The following is a 10,020-nucleotide window of genomic DNA, read 5'->3' on the forward strand; positions in this document are numbered from 1 at the left end:
TGCAGCATATCATAGGCACTACGGACAGAGAAGGAACCAGATCTTTCACCCCTCCAGGACCAACAGTCTTCAATTGGTGTAGCACTCAACGGGATTCCAAGGATCAAGTGAGCATCCCGAGAATTAAACATATTATGAACCAGGGGGATATCCCAAGATGTCTCATGAATATCCATAAGAGAGTTGACCATGTGGTTGGTGAGGCCGAGAGCATTGGAGGTCACAAAAGGATTGACGGGATCGGGGAGCCAAGGGTGCTTCAAGATACTTGTTGACATTCTATTACCAATGGTTCGTTGACAACCCAATTTAACCAAGCTTTGTGCGCTCCAGATGCTACGCCAAACAAAACTTGGATTGTTGCCAAGCTCTGCAGAAAGAAAATCAGAGTTGGGATAATACTTGGCTTGGAAAACAAGACTGGCAAGGGATGTGGGGGAGACAAGAAACCGCCACCCTTGTTTGGCCAGCATCGCAAGATTAAAATCATGTAAGTGGCGGAAGCCCATACCACCAGAATGTTTGGGAATTTCCATACGATCCCAAGACATCCATATGATTCCTTGACCTTTAGCACTTGAAGTTTTCCACCAAAAGTTAGCCATAATCTTCTCAATCTCTTGACAAGTTTCCAATGGAAGAAGGAAGACATTCATAGCATAAGTTATTAAAAGAAAGATAAATACAGATCAAGATCACTCCTCAATCCTCAAGAATATTATACACTTTGATTAATATTGTTGGAAATTATTTGTTCTAACCAACACACTTTAAGAAGCAAAATTAATATTATATGCAAATTGGTATTTTTCTAAAATTTATTATTTTATGTGTTCATAAAATAATAGTGTCAATTTTATAAACTAATACAATTTTGCAATCTTTGTTTCAGCCCAAACACAAAAGGTTCGGCCCACTAAGCCAAAGCCCAAGAAGAGATTAACTCAACAAAGAGTCAATGACTCTTCTCACTAAAGTGGTTCGGCCCACTATCAATCAACCAAAGAGAGTTTTCTCTCTCCAATCACTCCTTCAGTCAATGCAAGAATTCAAACAAGACTCTCCTTTGATATATATTCGGCCCAGCAAGTATATCAGCCCAACTTAAATGAAACCCTAAGTTAATAAACCCTAATATAAAAGCCAAAGGTATAACACTAAAAACCTAATACTTTCTTCTTCTCTATTCGGCAGCCACTATCATTCCCTCTCTAAAATATTCAAAACTTTCCAAAAAACCTTCTTCTCTCTAATGGCAGCTGCTAGGGTTTTCTAGGGTTAGGGTTTCTTTCACTTCTTCTTCTTTTCAACACAAAGGCAACAAGAGTTTATGGAGTTAATTTCTTCTCTTCTTCTTGCTACAGCCGCAAGGATTAATGTTCTTCAAAGGTTCTATTTTTCCCTTCAAGCTTTTCTTTTCTTATTGCTGAAATATAAAATGGGATTTTGGTTTTACTAATGTTTCTTTTCTCTTCTTATTTTTCCTTAACAGTTTATACCCGAAACAAGAACAACCAAAAACACAAATCTTCTACCCGAAAATACTAACCCAGAAAAGCACTCACTCACGGCTTTACTCACTCAAAAACCGAACCACAAAAATGTTTCACATCCTCATGGCCAAAAAACCAAACCGAAAAATACAACCCGAATAAATCCCTTTAGCTTTCGGCCAATACAATACACACCCAAAAATCAAGAACATAAACACATGCACAAATACAAATACCACAAAAAATAATAAGAGTGAGATGAGAGAATGAAAACAGTGATTAAAGTAGATGACACCAAAACTTTGATCTCGGAGTTCGCCCAAAACAACCGGCTACTTCTCCGTCAAGCCCTCAGCTTGATTCCACTAATCATCAAACAAAGGTTACACTTTTGATTTACAACAGTTTGTATTTCTCTCTGTTTTTCTCTCTTTTGATACTAACAAAAACTCTCTTTTCTTTTACATGAACACTCTAGGAGGAGCTCACATGGAGATGACAACTCACAGCCAAAAGGCTCTCTTTTTACTTTGTTGTTATTTCTGATGTTGTTCTCTGTTGTTGTATCTCTCTGGCTGTGACTCTTTATTTTGCTCTGTATATTATTGCTTGTTGTATCTGAGAAAAGCACCTCCTTTTATATACTGTTCTGTGATCTAATCTAGGGCAGAGCCCTATAGATATTTGTAACTGTTTTGTAACTGTTTTGTAACTGTCTTTGTAACTGTCTTTGATGTAAGGGTATAATTGTCAAACCCTGTGATTAGTGCTATACAACTTAAGGGTAAATAAGTGAATCTGTAACAACAAATCCACCCAGATTCTCTTATTTACCCAAGGATAGTTGATAATGCTATGAGGGCTTGAATGACCCCAAAGGTCAGTACCATTTGTTTATCCCTAGCAAGTTCAGTTTGAACTTAGCTAGGACAAACACCCTTGTCTTCATGTTTGTGACACCTCCTTGTGTCACCTTGTTTTTCTCTCTTGTATAGATCAAGTCACAAAACCCTTCCATTTGGTTTTGTGACTTTCTAAACGCAAGTATAATGCATGTTGTCTTCTTTATGTACCTTAAGATCCATATTATAATCAACCAATGTATCTTTCCAGTCAATACCATATACTTGCTAACAGCAACTATAGTATATGTTGTATCTGGTATGGTACTCAACATGAAATACATCTTTGAACGAATCTCATTAGAGTTGAGGATCTTACTCATATCCTCCAACTCTTTATTTTTCTTACTGCATTTTCCTTTATGTCTAAAGGGCCACATATGTTTCACAACACTCCTTCCCTTGGGTTTTGGAACACAAACCCAAGTCTTCTCTTTACTCAAAGAGTATGTCTCTTCATCCATAGCACAGTTCCACTTCTAGCATTTTTGCTCTTCATAGCTTCTCCACAACTTTCTGGTTTATTCTTTTGTCCTTGCAAAGCACTTAACAGTGCATAGGCAATGTCTTCATTCCAAATGTTGAAGCTATACTTAGGATTCTGTCTAGGTGCTCTTTTAACTTTGTCTCTAGTCAACTGGTAGTCTTCCAACTCCTCTGCTTGACTTTCCCTTAGGTTTCCTTGTTCCACATGAGCGATCTTCTCTCCCTGTTCCACCTGAACAGTATTTTCTCCATGTTCCACTTGAACAATGTCTTCTCCCTGTTTCACCTGAACAATGTCTTCTCCCTGTTCCACCTGAACAATGTTTTCTCCATGTTCCACCTGAATAGTGTCTTCTCCTTGTTCCACCTGAACAGTGTTCTCTCCTTGTTCATCACTTGGAGTAGTAGGTCTTAGATCAACGTTGATTGAGTTACCTGCATGGTTAGTACTAGGGCAAGAACCTAAAACATTTGGGTTAGTAGCAATGCATGGAAAAATATTTTCATCAAATATTGCATCTCTGCTATTAATAGTTTTAAAACATTTTTCTCTTACCCAAAGTCTATACCCTTTTGTTCCTTCTGAATATCCCAAAAATACACACTTTAGAACTCTAGGCTCTAACTTTCCATCTCCTTGGTGTGCATATGTTGCACACCCAAAAACTTTTAAGTGGGATAAATGCGGTAGTTTCTTGGGACCATCTCTCTTCAGGGGTCTTTAACTCCACAGCACTTGATGGACTTCGGTTTATCAAATAAGCTGCTGTGAGTACTGCTTCTCCCCAAAATCCCGTAGCTAACCCTGCTTGGAATAGCATGCACTTGGCTTTATTTAAAATAGTCTTGTTCATCCTCTCAGCTACTCCGTTTTGTGGCGGGTTTAATCTTACAGTCTTATGCCTTTGAATGCCATTGTTCCTGCAATACATGTTAAACAAATCGCTGCAGAACTCTAGACCATTATCGGTCCTAAGAGTCTTAACTCTTTTGTTAGTTAAATTTTCAATTGAAATTTTCCATTCTTAAAATTTTGCAAAGGCATCATTTTTATGTTTCAAAAGAAAAACCCATACTTTCCTAGAGTAGTCATCCACAATGGATAGAAAATAACTACTCCCCCCATGAGTAGCTGTATTTTCTGGACCCCATAAATTAGCATGTATATATTCTAAAATTTCTTTAGAATTATGTGTCCCAATTTTAAATTTAAGCCTATGATGCTTACCCAATGTGCAATGCTCACAAAAATCAACTTTACTTACTTTATCCTTGCATAAAAGATTTTGTTCACTCATAATTTGCAAACCTTTCTCACTCATGTGCCCAAGTCTTCTATGCCATAAGATTGCCTTAGAATCTTCAAGAGTTTCTGTTGTGTTGTGACAATGTGAAATTGGTTCTCCCTTTGGGTAGTATAATCCTTCTTCCTTGTAGCCTTTCATTATGGTCATTGAACCTTTGCTTAGTTTCATTGTACTCGTCTCAATCTTACTCACAACACCAAGGTCATCTAGCATACTTATAGAAATTAAATTTCTAGCTAAGTTAGCCACAAATCTTACACCTGTAAGAGTTCTTACAATACCATCATACATTTTAAAGCTCACATTACCTGAGCCTTCAATATGGCATGTTTGGTTGTTGCCTAAGATGACCTTCCCTCCTTTAGATTCCCTGAAATCAGAAAGTAAAGATCTATTATTAGTCATGTGAAAAGTGCATCCTGAATCTAAAATCCATTCTTCTTTGAATTTAATTGCAGTAATGTAAACTTCTCCACTCTCATAGCCATCACTTAGATTGGCTTCATGCTTCTTTCCCTTTTCCTTTGAGAAATGATTTTCTCCCTGGTTTGAGTCACTATTGCTACCATCTGTTCTTCCTCTGTTACTTCTCTTCCAAAAATAACAGTCTCTTCTGATATGCCCCGGTTTACCACAGTGATAGCAGCCTTTAGGATCTTTCTGTCCTCTTGATGGAGACTTCCCATTTCCATATCTTCCACCCTTGGAAGAATCTTTGCTATTACTCCTTCCCCTATTGTTCCAAGGCTTCTTCTCATGAGGCCTTCCTCTACTCAAGTTCAGCTCACCATTAGAGCTCCCCAACTTGTCATTCTTCATCTCTAAGTCCATAGACTTTAGTGCAGAGATGACTTCATCTAGGGTAATCGAAGTTCTTCCATACTTTATTGCTATCTTTACATCCTTATAGGATTCCGGTAATGAGTTGAGAATGATGATTGCTTGGTTTTCATCACTCAAAGCTTCTCCTTCTCCCGAGTTAGCCAACTCTATATGCATCTTCAGAAATTCATCTAAGTTGTCTTCAAGACTTTTAGATCTATTCATCTTGTAGCCAAAGATCCTTTCTTTTAGAAAGATCTTGTTTGTTAGTGACCTTTGTTGGAATTGCACTTCCAACTTCTTCCATATCTTTGCTGGAGTTTCTTCCTTATCAACCAACCTAATGATTGCATCACTTAGGTTGAATATGATAATCCCAGTAGCTGTTTCAAGATACTCTTCTTGCTGTATCTTAGTTGTTCCTTCAGGCCATTCAATGGGTTCTTCAAGGACCCTCAACAGCTTCTGTTGTGCCAGTAGAGATCTTATTTTCCTCCTCCATATTCTGTAGTCACCTGATCCATCAAACTTATCAACATCAACTTTAAAATTACTCATATTGTATTTGTTAAAAAATCAAATTAGATAAAGGTTTAGAATGTCCTCCAAATCTCCAATATCTAATTCCTCCTCTTCATGTCCATCCTTGTGTTCTTGATTTTCAATGTCTTTCTAATTTGCTTCTTGATTGTATTATTTTGAATCTCTTTGCGGAAATAATTTGGCTCTGATACCACTGTTGGAAATTATTTGTTCTAACCAACACACTTTAAGAAGCAAAATTAATATTATATGCAAATTGGTATTTTTCTAAAATTTATTATTTTATGTGTTCATAAAATAATAGTGTCAATTTTATAAACTAATACAATTTTGCAATCTTTGTTTCAGCCCAAACACAAAAGGTTCGGCCCACTAAGCCAAAGCCCAAAAAGAGATTAACTCAACAAAGAGTCAATGACTCTTCTCACTAAAGTGGTTCGGCCCACTATCAATCAACCAAAGAGAGTTTTCTCTCTCCAATCACTCCTTCAGTCAATGCAAGAATTCAAACAAGACTCTCCTTTGATATATATTCGGCCCAGCAAGTATATCAGCCCAACTTAAATGAAACCCTAAGTTAATAAACCCTAATATAAAAGCCAAAGGTATAACACTAAAAACCTAATACTTTCTTCTTCTCTATTCGGCAGCCACTATCATTCCCTCTCTAAAATATTCAAAACTTTCCAAAAAACCTTCTTCTCTCTAATGGCAGCTGCTAGGGTTTTCTAGGGTTAGGGTTTCTTTCACTTCTTCTTCTTTTCAACACAAAGGCAACAAGAGTTTCTGGAGTTAATTTCTTCTCTTCTTCTTGCTACAGCCGCAAGGATTAATGTTCTTCAAAGGTTCTATTTTTCCCTTCAAGCTTTTCTTTTCTTATTGCTGAAATATAAAATGGGATTTTGGTTTTACTAATGTTTCTTTTCTCTTCTTATTTTTCCTTAACAGTTTATACCCGAAACAAGAACAACCAAAAACACAAATCTTCTACCCGAAAATACTAACCCAGAAAAGCACTCACTCACGGCTTTACTCACTCAAAAACCGAACCACAAAAATGTTTCACATCCTCATGGCCAAAAAACCAAACCGAAAAATACAACCCGAATAAATCCCTTTAGCTTTCGGCCAATACAATACACACCCAAAAATCAAGAACATAAACACATGCACAAATACAAATACCACAAAAAATAATAAGAGTGAGATGAGAGAATGCAAACAGTGATTAAAGTAGATGACACCAAAACTTTGATCTCGGAGTTCGCCCAAAACAACCGGCTACTTCTCCGTCAAGCCCTCAGCTTGATTCCACTAATCATCAAACAAAGGTTACACTTTTGATTTACAACAGTTTGTATTTCTCTCTGTTTTTCTCTCTTTTGATACTAACAAAAACTCTCTTTTCTTTTACATGAACACTCTAGGAGGAGCTCACATGGAGATGACAACTCACAGCCAAAAGGCTCTCTTTTTTACTTTGTTGTTATTTCTGATGTTGTTCTCTGTTGTTGTATCTCTCTGGCTGTGACTCTTTATTTTGCTCTGTATATTATTGCTTGTTGTATCTGAGAAAAGCACCTCCTTTTATATACTGTTCTGTGATCTAATCTAGGGCAGAGCCCTATAGATATTTGTAACTGTTTTGTAACTGTTTTGTAACTGTTTTGTAACTGTCTTTGATGTAAGGGTATATTTGTCAAACCCTGTGATTAGTGTTATACAACTTAAGGGTAAATAAGTGAATCTGTAACAACAAATATTATAAAGGAAAATTAAAACAGCTGCACTTTCATTAATTAGTAGCACTATTAATTCTCTCTGAATATAATTTACTGCTCTGTTTCATCCGCAAATTTTTGTGTAAATCGTATGTATCGTACGGATTTTGGTTCCTCGATCTTCCTTCAATTACCACATATTAACATACGGAAATTTTATTTTGTATCTTTGAAAAAAAATATCCCACATTAAAATATAGTCTTAACTAATTTATACAAAATAATTATTTTGTTTATATATTTTCTTCATTTTATCGTTGGCTAATTAAAAGAAACTGAACTAAACACACATATACTCTCTCTCTTGGTGAACAGCCGGATCTCACTACTGAAAAAAATCATACCCATTCACCTCAATAATGGGTAGGTGTTCAATTTTTTTAAAAAAATATTTAGATTAGTATGTAGTTTATTTCCGATCGATAAATCTGTGTTGTAATTGTTTGTATTGGTGTTGTTTTGCTCGTCTTTTTATCGAAATGGCAAGATCTAGTTTTCTCACCAAACTAGAATTTTTAATTGATTATTTATGCTTTTTCGATTATATATCGATATCTTCTCGATAATTACGGTAAAAAAATAAGGGTTGACAATTTTTGACACTATTTCGATAGTATATCGATACTATTTCGATCCAGGATAAAATATATAGCAAAATTAATCACACTAGGCAAAATCATCAACAAACTATCGATATACTATTGATAAACCATCAATAATCAATTAAAATACCAAATAAAAAAAATACATCAGCTTGCGATCGATAAACTATCGATATACTATCGATAAACCATCAATAATATATCAATATTATTGATAGTATATCGATGTACTATATTATCGATGGTTTATCGATAATAGATTGACATTATTTTTTACTTGGTATTTTGATTGATTATTGATGGCTTATCGATAGTATATCGATGGTTTGTTGATGATTCTACCTTGTGTGATTAATTTTGTTATATTTTTCTATGTTTTGTCTTAATAGGTCAAAATTATATTATCAATATACCATCAAAAAATTATTAAAAATTGTCATCCCTTTACCTTCTTACCCTAATTATCGAGAAAATATCGATATATAATCGAAAAAGCATTGATAATTTGTTAAAAAAAAACCTAATTTAGTGAGAAAATCAAATCTCGCCATTTCAATAAAAAAAATCAGCAAAACAAATGCAAATAACAAAAACCACACAGATCTATCGAAAAATAAATTACATACTAATTTAAATATTTAAGAAATTCTTTAGACAATACCAACCCATTATTAAGATGAATATGTATTATTTTTTTCTATGTGAGGTCCGGTCGTATACTGAGATAGATCGAGAGGAAGGGAGCAGAGAGATTGAAAAAGAGTGAGCTGAGAGAGAGAGAGAGAGAGAGAGAGAGAGAGAGAGAGAGAGAGAGAGAGAGATTAGTGATCAGGTTTTTTTTTTTTTAATTAGTTAAGGGTAAAATGGGAAAAATATGTAAACAAAAGAATTATTTTGTATAAATTAATTTGGGGTCTAAATTTTGATATAGAATATTTTTTTAAGAAAACAAAATAAAATTTCCCTTTTGACATATTAAGAATATTAATGTTTGATTGACTGATACAAAACTCTGAAGGGAATTGTTTCATCGAAAAGAAATCATAGAATAAATTTTAGAGTAATATAATCTTATTATAGACTTAAACACATGAAGTTTGTTAACGGTTAGATCCTTAATTTAATGGCTTTGTTGGGTGTGGTTGAACAAAAAACAAAAGGTCAATAACTAGTAGTAAAATAAATTACAAGTGCAAGCACCAGTCTTATTACACAAACTAAATTAAAACTAATAAGAGTTAATTAGCAGCTTAAAAATGGTAGGGCTTAAAATTTAAGACCAGTCTTATATTATGAAAGTTTTAGAAATATTTAATAGCATATAAAAGTGACATGGGGGCATAAAAGTCAACAAAAGTTTAATACTTGGACATAAATTATTTTGATTCTATATGTTGAAATTAATTATTTCACTTAGAGAAATAATCATAGTTCCTCATATAATTTAATATGAATCCTACTTATTTTATTTTATCGTAACCATTTATATAAGGCATTACCTTATAATAACGGTGGGCGTCATAATAAATAATAGCAATGTTCTTTTAGTTAAAATTAAAATATAGGAAAAAGATCTTTAGCTGAGAGAGTCAATTTCTGTATAAAACCCAGAAGCTTTCATAATATTGGACAAGTTTGGGTTTGGGCTGTCTGCTTAAGGCCCTCTTTGCGAGCTGTGTTAGCTTACTTCAACCTGAAGTTACAGAAATAATTAAGATCAAAGAAACTTTAAGTTGAATAAAGAGAAAACATTAAGCTAATGTCATAATTGAGACTAATACGTTAGTAGTAGTTCAAGCTATAAAAAGCTTTATTATTATGCCTTTCCAGTTTAAATAGATTGTCGCATTTTAATTTCTTCTTTAAATAATGTGTTTTTAACTTTTGTTAAACAAATCTACAAATAAAGTAGCTCATTATATTACTAAAAGGTTTTATTTTTAGCCCGATTGTAAATTTAGTGAGATTCATGATCCTTCTCATCTTCAAACTATTGTTACTACTGATTGTCTTTGAATAAAAACCAAACCATCTTTGATTAAAAAAAAAAAAACCAAAATATAGGACCAAAAACACAACTAATT

At 34.2% G+C, this 10,020-nt stretch overlaps 2 long non-coding RNA genes across 2 annotated transcripts; both read left to right on the plus strand.

Moving 5' to 3' along the window:
* The first annotated feature begins 728 nt into the window (after nucleotides 1-728).
* Nucleotides 729-2,133, plus strand: LOC115698990 (uncharacterized). Its single transcript, XR_009684183.1, has 3 exons — nucleotides 729-1,389; nucleotides 1,493-1,875; nucleotides 1,972-2,133. It is a non-coding gene; the product is annotated as an uncharacterized LOC115698990 (long non-coding RNA).
* Nucleotides 2,134-5,316: 3,183 nt separating this feature from the next.
* LOC115700777 (uncharacterized) lies at nucleotides 5,317-7,143 on the plus strand. Its single transcript, XR_004008447.2, has 3 exons — nucleotides 5,317-6,398; nucleotides 6,502-6,884; nucleotides 6,981-7,143. It is a non-coding gene; the product is annotated as an uncharacterized LOC115700777 (long non-coding RNA).
* Nucleotides 7,144-10,020: the final 2,877 nt, after the last annotated feature.

The sequence above is a fragment of the Cannabis sativa genome, chromosome 8, assembly GCF_029168945.1.
Source record: "Cannabis sativa cultivar Pink pepper isolate KNU-18-1 chromosome 8, ASM2916894v1, whole genome shotgun sequence".
NCBI classification, from domain to species: domain Eukaryota; kingdom Viridiplantae; phylum Streptophyta; class Magnoliopsida; order Rosales; family Cannabaceae; genus Cannabis; species Cannabis sativa.